At 33.6% G+C, this 6,835-nt stretch overlaps 1 pseudogene; it reads left to right on the forward strand.

Annotated features, from left to right (window-relative positions):
• Positions 1-1,002: 1,002 nt before the first annotated feature.
• Positions 1,003-4,575, forward strand: LOC149572464 (protein TOPLESS-RELATED PROTEIN 2-like; annotated as a pseudogene).
• The last annotated feature ends 2,260 nt before the right edge of the window (positions 4,576-6,835 follow it).

The raw sequence follows: 6,835 nt of genomic DNA on the forward strand, positions 1-6,835 counted from the left end.
TTGGGTGGTTATCATGCTCAACTAGCCATCCATACCAACTTAATATTTCCATAGTTCTTTTGTCAAATACCACAAAAGGAATCAAACATGCTATGTTGACTTCAATGAAAAACTCAATCATGAATGTAACATATCATTAAACCAATCTTCCAAAAATCTTCTAATAGGTCTAACCTAATAGATCACCCATGATCCAAATCTATGGCAAAATGCACATATGAGAATACTCTTGTGAGATGTCCTGAGGTCAACCATACTGTCACCAAACATGAATAAGTGGGAATCTCTCAATAACTTTCACAAAGTGACCAATTAGTGGTCGAGAAGCAAACATGTATCATAGCTTTGCTGGTGCATTGTCCCATGCCTCTGTCTCTCTCCATGGTCTCTACACCACTACTACTAGGTCATCCAATCGACCTCTCCACTGCTTAGTCTTCCCTAGAGCTTTTTGGGTCAACTATCCTAGATATGTACATAAGTATGGCTACAAAGCCTATCTCTCATGAAAAAAATGGGTGTTGTGATGGGAAAATGCTCCCATGCCCACACCTAAAAAACATAGACCCTTACAACCATGCTCTTCCTCTCATGATAAACTATCTCATGCATCTAAAAGAACATATGTGCACTACTACATCTAACCTCATTTTTATACCAAAATTTTCAACCATCAACTAAATAAGTTTAGGTTGGTCGAAATGTTAAGGCAAAAATTTATTTTTTTTACATGTAAGCCCCGTGTTGGTCAAAATTTTGACCAACACAGGGCTTACATGGTAAAAAAAACATTGTTTGCTTGTATGTTTTTCTCATGCGTGGGTTCATTTGGGTTTTGTGTGTTTTCACATGGTTTTTTGTAGCATGTTGAGGCAAGTTTAGCTCTAGTTGGTTTTTGCATTGTTTTCTAGCATGTTTTTTGGGAAGTTTGGACTCTCTAGTAATTTTTGCAGTTCTGTGTGGTCTATTGGATTTGTTGCACTAGAGTCAGGGGTGACAGACATGACTTCTTTGAGCAGGGAACTAGTGTTCCTAATCTTACAGTTTTTGGATGAGGAGAAGTTCAAGTAAACTATACACAAGTAAGCTTATGGAAAACAGAAGTTACCCATCTTTCTTTTAATGGATGTTCTTGTGTTTTTATTTTTTGAATCTAGTTTTGTTGGCTTCTAATGTTTTGGGTTTGTGGATATTTGTAGATTGGAGCAAGAATCTGGGTATTTTTTCAACATGAAGTACTGATTGGGATGAGGTAGAAAGTTACCTTTTTGGGTTCACCAAGGTGGATGATAATCAATACTCCATGAAAATTTTCTTTGAGATCAGAAAATAGAAATATCTAGAGGCACTTGACAAGTAAGTTTTTTAAGTTCCTTTGTAGATACTTATAGTTTGCATTTGTTTATTGAAATTAATAGTATTAGAACAATGACCTAAATTTTAGTCTTGTAGAAATCTATGCTCCTTGTAAATAGTAAATAATTTAGGTGCATAAAGAAAATGTTTGGAAATGTTGTATATTTTTTTAGATGTCTTTGTGGGAACCATATTAAGGATTGCTTAACTTTTGTTTAGCTGGGATTTAGATATCCAAGAATTTTTGAAAGATGGTGGTTATGATTGGTTATGGAAAACTAATTTGAGATTGTGTGTGTTTAGACAAGATTAGGCTAAGGCTGTGGACATACCAGTGAAGGATCTCAAAGTATTTTCTTCTTTCAATGAAGAGCTATTCAAGGAGAATAAATAGCTTCTTACTCTGGAGAACTGCAGGTCCCATGTCATTTTTTCAATATTTAATTCTTCATTTTCTCACCTGTACTTTAAAATTGTCCATTACTGTAATGAGTTTGAGAAATTGATTGTTTCCCCATACATACAAATTATGATAGATTATTATGTATTATTGGGAACTAAAATTCTCATGTAGGGATATACAACTGCATTTTGTTGAAGCCCTTTTTTGACAAAAGGATTCATATTGGAATGATTGACAAGCAAATTTTAATTTTTTATTTATTTTTTTGGGAACTTGTATAGGAGTTGTGTTATGTTGAGCATAGTATTTAAAGGCTAAGATTGTGATTCATGTAGGGAAAATGAGAAGCTATCTAAATATGGGGAGTCCAAGTCTACAAGAAATGTTATGCTGATGGAACTTAAGAAATCGATAGAGGCCAATCCTCACTTTCATGACAAGCTCCAATTTCATGGCCTCAAAGCGTCTCATCTTAGAACTCTCATAAATCAAAGTTATGTTGTAGCTAGATAACTTGGTTTAGGAATTAGCAATGTTAAAGTTAATGAAAGTGGTGTGAGAAGGTTGAGTAATACTTGTTGAATGTCATATAATCTTAAAGTGTTAATGTAAAAAAGAGGTTTAGTTAAGGTTATTATATTCTGAAGTTTGGTATTGGATTTTCTATGTTTAGTCTTAATTGGAAACATCAACTTTGTAAGAACCCTTGAACCAATCCTGATAGAAAGACATTATTTGTAGATCATACATGTAATGGAACTCGAGCACCAACTCCTTCAAATAACCCTCTTGTTGGGGCATTGCCAAAAGAAGCAACCTTTCCTATTGCTCCCTATGATGTGAATCAGCTGGTACATTACTCATTTAAGTCTTTTATTTTATCAATTCTTTTATAACTTTTTATTTAGTGATTTTTTCATTTTGGTGTTACTGTTAATAAGACAAGTTCCTTTGCAATATGATTTCAGCCATTTCAACCCATGGGTGCTCCTTCTGCTAGTTCTCTGGGATGGATGGTGAGTCAAAATCCTTTTTCTCCACACCGTGTAGTAGCTCTTGGGCCTACATCTCTTATGCCAGCTCAAAATATAGGTGAATTTACTTGACTGTATCTCAAGACATGGTTGCTGGAAGCATAAAATATATGTACTTTTTAATAAGGAGACACATTTCACAAGCTCAGTGACATGTGAAATAATTTTTATTTCTTATGAGCTATATTGGATAACACTGTCTTTTGTAGATCTTGTAAGAAGTGTAAAATTATCTAATTTTTTTTATTGGATATTCCAATACATAGAAAATTCCATTTTCGAATTTGCTTAATTGCATCAGTTGCTATCCTTAAACAACCTAGAACTCCACTTTCAATTGGTCCTATAGTTGATTATCAATCTATTGATTCTAAGCATCTTATGAAACCTCTTCAAACTAGATAATTTGATGAGGTGTCTGTAGAGTATCTTTTCTAGGTTATTCTTTTACTCTAGCCTATTCACTGATAGTGATACAAAGAATTTCTCTTCTAAATACTGAAACTCAACATTACTATTTTCTTTTAAGGTGAGCTATCCAAGTGCTCATACCATGTACTCTCAAGAAAATCTTCCCAAAATGGTGGCAAAAACCCTCAATCAAGTTTCAAATGTTATGAGCATGGATTTTCATCCTTAGCAGCAAACAATCTTATTAGGTAATTCCACATGAAGTACAATTCTTCCTTCAATTACAAAGATGTGGCTTTGGTTTTGTAAGTAAAGAATATTTTTTGGTTATTTTTATAGATTTTGATTTTTGATTTGATCTCTTAGTTGGAAAAAATGTTGGTGACATTGCAATTTGGGAGGTAGCATCTAGGGAATAGTAAGCTCAAAGGACCTTTAAAGTTTGGGACATTTCTGCCTGCTCAATGCCAATGCAGGTAGGCATAGTTTAATAAGCTTGAATTTTGATTTTAATTTTTTAATAAGGAATATGAAAATATATTTAGCATTTACTCAAGAGGATAGTGATGTGTTTATTTATGTAATAATTATATATGTTCTTTCTATTATGTTGTCTTAGGTAGCCCTATTAAAAGATCCAGTTGTATCAATGAACCACTGTATCTGGAGCCTAGATGGGCAAGTACTTGGTAAGTGAATCTATTATATGTATTCTTAAGGGAAGTGCATAGAAAATTTGACCTTAGTGCATATTCACTAAATACCCCTTGTAAATATTATTATGTTTGCTTGGGTTAAGATTCTTTCCATTGATTTATTAACACACTTGCATTGGTCTTGTAGGTGTTGCCTTTTCCAAGCATATTGTCCATATATATTTTTATCAAATCTCAATTACTTATAGTCATCCAGTTTATGTGAGATCAGAGGTAACCTTCCTCTCTATGCTGCAGGTATGGGATGCAATAGCTGGTCGAAATCAATATACATTTGAAGGCCATGAAGCACTTGTACATTCAGTTTGTCCTCACCATAAAGAAAGTATTGAGGTAGTTCATTTCTCAAAACCTGATGTATTAACATTGCAATTGAATATTTAAGAATATTTGCACCACTACTTGTTTTGGTGTTTGATTTCCACCCAATGTTAAGTCATTCGCCATTGCTGTCAGTACTTGATAATGTGGAAGGTAGGATGGTTGTAATTCTTTTCTTTGCATACAGTTCATTTTCTTTATAGCCATAGATGGAAAGATCAAAGCTTGGATGTATGATCTTTTGGGATCTAGGGTTGATTATGATGCCCCTGGGCTATGGTGCACAATAATGGATTGCAAAATATATTTTTACATAAATATATATCTCTCTTAAAGTTGATTAGGAGAAGTGTGCACAGAAAAAAACATTTAGTTCACTAACAATCCTCTATATTTCATGGTTTCTTCAATCTGCCAAGTGTCTACCAAATCAAGGTTTTGACCCCAAGTCTGGGTTCAAAATCAGCATGCCACATTTGTTCTTTAGTCAAATCCAGCAAGTATGGTCATGACTAATTTTTCGTAGGGATTCCACATGTTTCAAACTTGTATCTAAACTTTAATCTTATTATACTAGTTATTTATTTCCTTGTTTCATTTAGTTTAGGATGGGAGAATAAAGTGCTAGTTGTTGGAGGGGGATAATGCTTCGGTACTTATATTAATTCCAACCTTCAGCTTGAGACATATAGAGTTTTTCTTGTTTAAGGTACTATCTCTTTTTTCTTTTCTAATTCTATAAGGGTTTTGTATGTGGTAGGCACTTCTTAATGTCAATCCTTTTTATATTGATGCACAATGGAAGATTAAAGAAATGATTCGACAAATATGAATAATTAAAAAAAAAACTTGAACAATTACATCCATTGATGTAGCACTATATGTCATGTTGGAAGAGGCCTAACCCCACATTAAAAGGGAAATAGATAAGAAAAAAAACTTTATTGTATGCATTTGATTAAGATACCCTAAGTAACCTTAACCTAGCATGAAAAGAGCTAAGAAAGAGCTAGATAGAAAATAACCTTATTCACACTAACATGTAGCTACATTCAAAAGACTTTCATATTTTCATAAGATACAATCCATTTCAAAAAGCTTACTCAAACAATTGCATGCATTGATGTAGCACTAAATGTCATGTTGGAAGAGGCCTAACCCCACATTAAAAGGGAACTAGATAAGAAAAAAACTTTGTTGTATGCATTTGACAAAGATAACAAGTTCACAAAATTTTATAGCATATAATAGTGGGAAATACAAGAAATAGTTTGATTAGCTTTATAGCACTCATCATTTTCGGGTGGACACGATTTATGGTTGCATCTTCAAAAAGAGTAGGTCAATGGTCCAAATGGAAAACAGTGACCTCAACCATCAATAAGAAGATAAGTGATAATGTAAGCACCCTACCACAAGTTGCCTCTAGTGTTCAAAGTAGAATTACCTTATCCATAAATCCCACCACTCATGCACATATTAGATGTTGCTAAGCCACTATAGAGCACAAGACGAAACCGTGACCAATGCCATGAAAATGACTACTAATCAAATCATTGATATAGTGGTCAATGAAATGAATAATTGACAGATTCCACTTCATCCAGTCATTAGAGTTGGACAATTTTGGCAAAAGAGAAAATGGTTCACCATGTACTAAAATCGAGAAAACTTACCTCATTTGTTACAATTAGGAGCAATGGAACCTACTGATTCTCAAGGATAAATGAATGATCAAAGAAGTAACACAATCATCCAAATAACAATTCTAGACATAATTCTAAACTTTCCAAAAAAAAGAGTTTACAGTAGTTTCTACATTTTCTTATTCTACATCTTTGATGCCCTTTAGAGTGGAATTTTCCCATGGAATTTATCTGAGTGCCTTTATTTTTTCAGTTGTATATAGTATTATCTTTTTTCTCCCTAGTTGTAGCTGTTTCAATTCTAGGGTAATTGAATTCAATTTACATTTTGTAATTTTACCATTGCTGTGTAAATGGCATGCTACTATGATTTCGTTTACTTTTATACCTCTTTAGTCTTTTCAGCATCTCCATAATAAGTGAGAAATATTAAATTAATTTCTCATACCTACCTTCTTGCATGTTGCTATCTAAATAATACTTGTTCTACATTCTATCTTGTTAACTTTATTACATAGATTAATTTATTCTGTTAGAGTAATCTGACAGAGACACACTGAAATCTGTCTTCATCATTTTGACTATAAGCACTAGCTAACAACTATTTCTAAACCTAAGGATCATATAATGTTGATCATAAAGAAGCTTATTGAACTAGAGTGGGGATTTTTTGGTAGTAACCCGAGGAGGGTTGAGGGAATTTGTACCAAATCTCTTAAGGTAGGTCTCTTCTTGAGTGCTTAGGATGTCAAACTTAGGGCCAAAACCTACCACATTGTGACCAAGTAGTGCCCTTTAGGACCAATTATTGAGGAGGGTAGGACCTCCTCTTATAGTGCTAGTTGACCAAGGGGGACATTCCTAAGGTGTACTACAATAAATTTGACTGCAATGACTAAGCACTTACCATGACACAAACCATACTCAATGTGGAGTGCACCTCTATAA

The sequence above is a fragment of the Cupressus sempervirens genome, chromosome 2 (genome assembly GCF_028749045.1).
Source record: "Cupressus sempervirens isolate cs-2001-9-10 chromosome 2, ASM2874904v1, whole genome shotgun sequence".
NCBI classification, from domain to species: domain Eukaryota; kingdom Viridiplantae; phylum Streptophyta; class Pinopsida; order Cupressales; family Cupressaceae; genus Cupressus; species Cupressus sempervirens.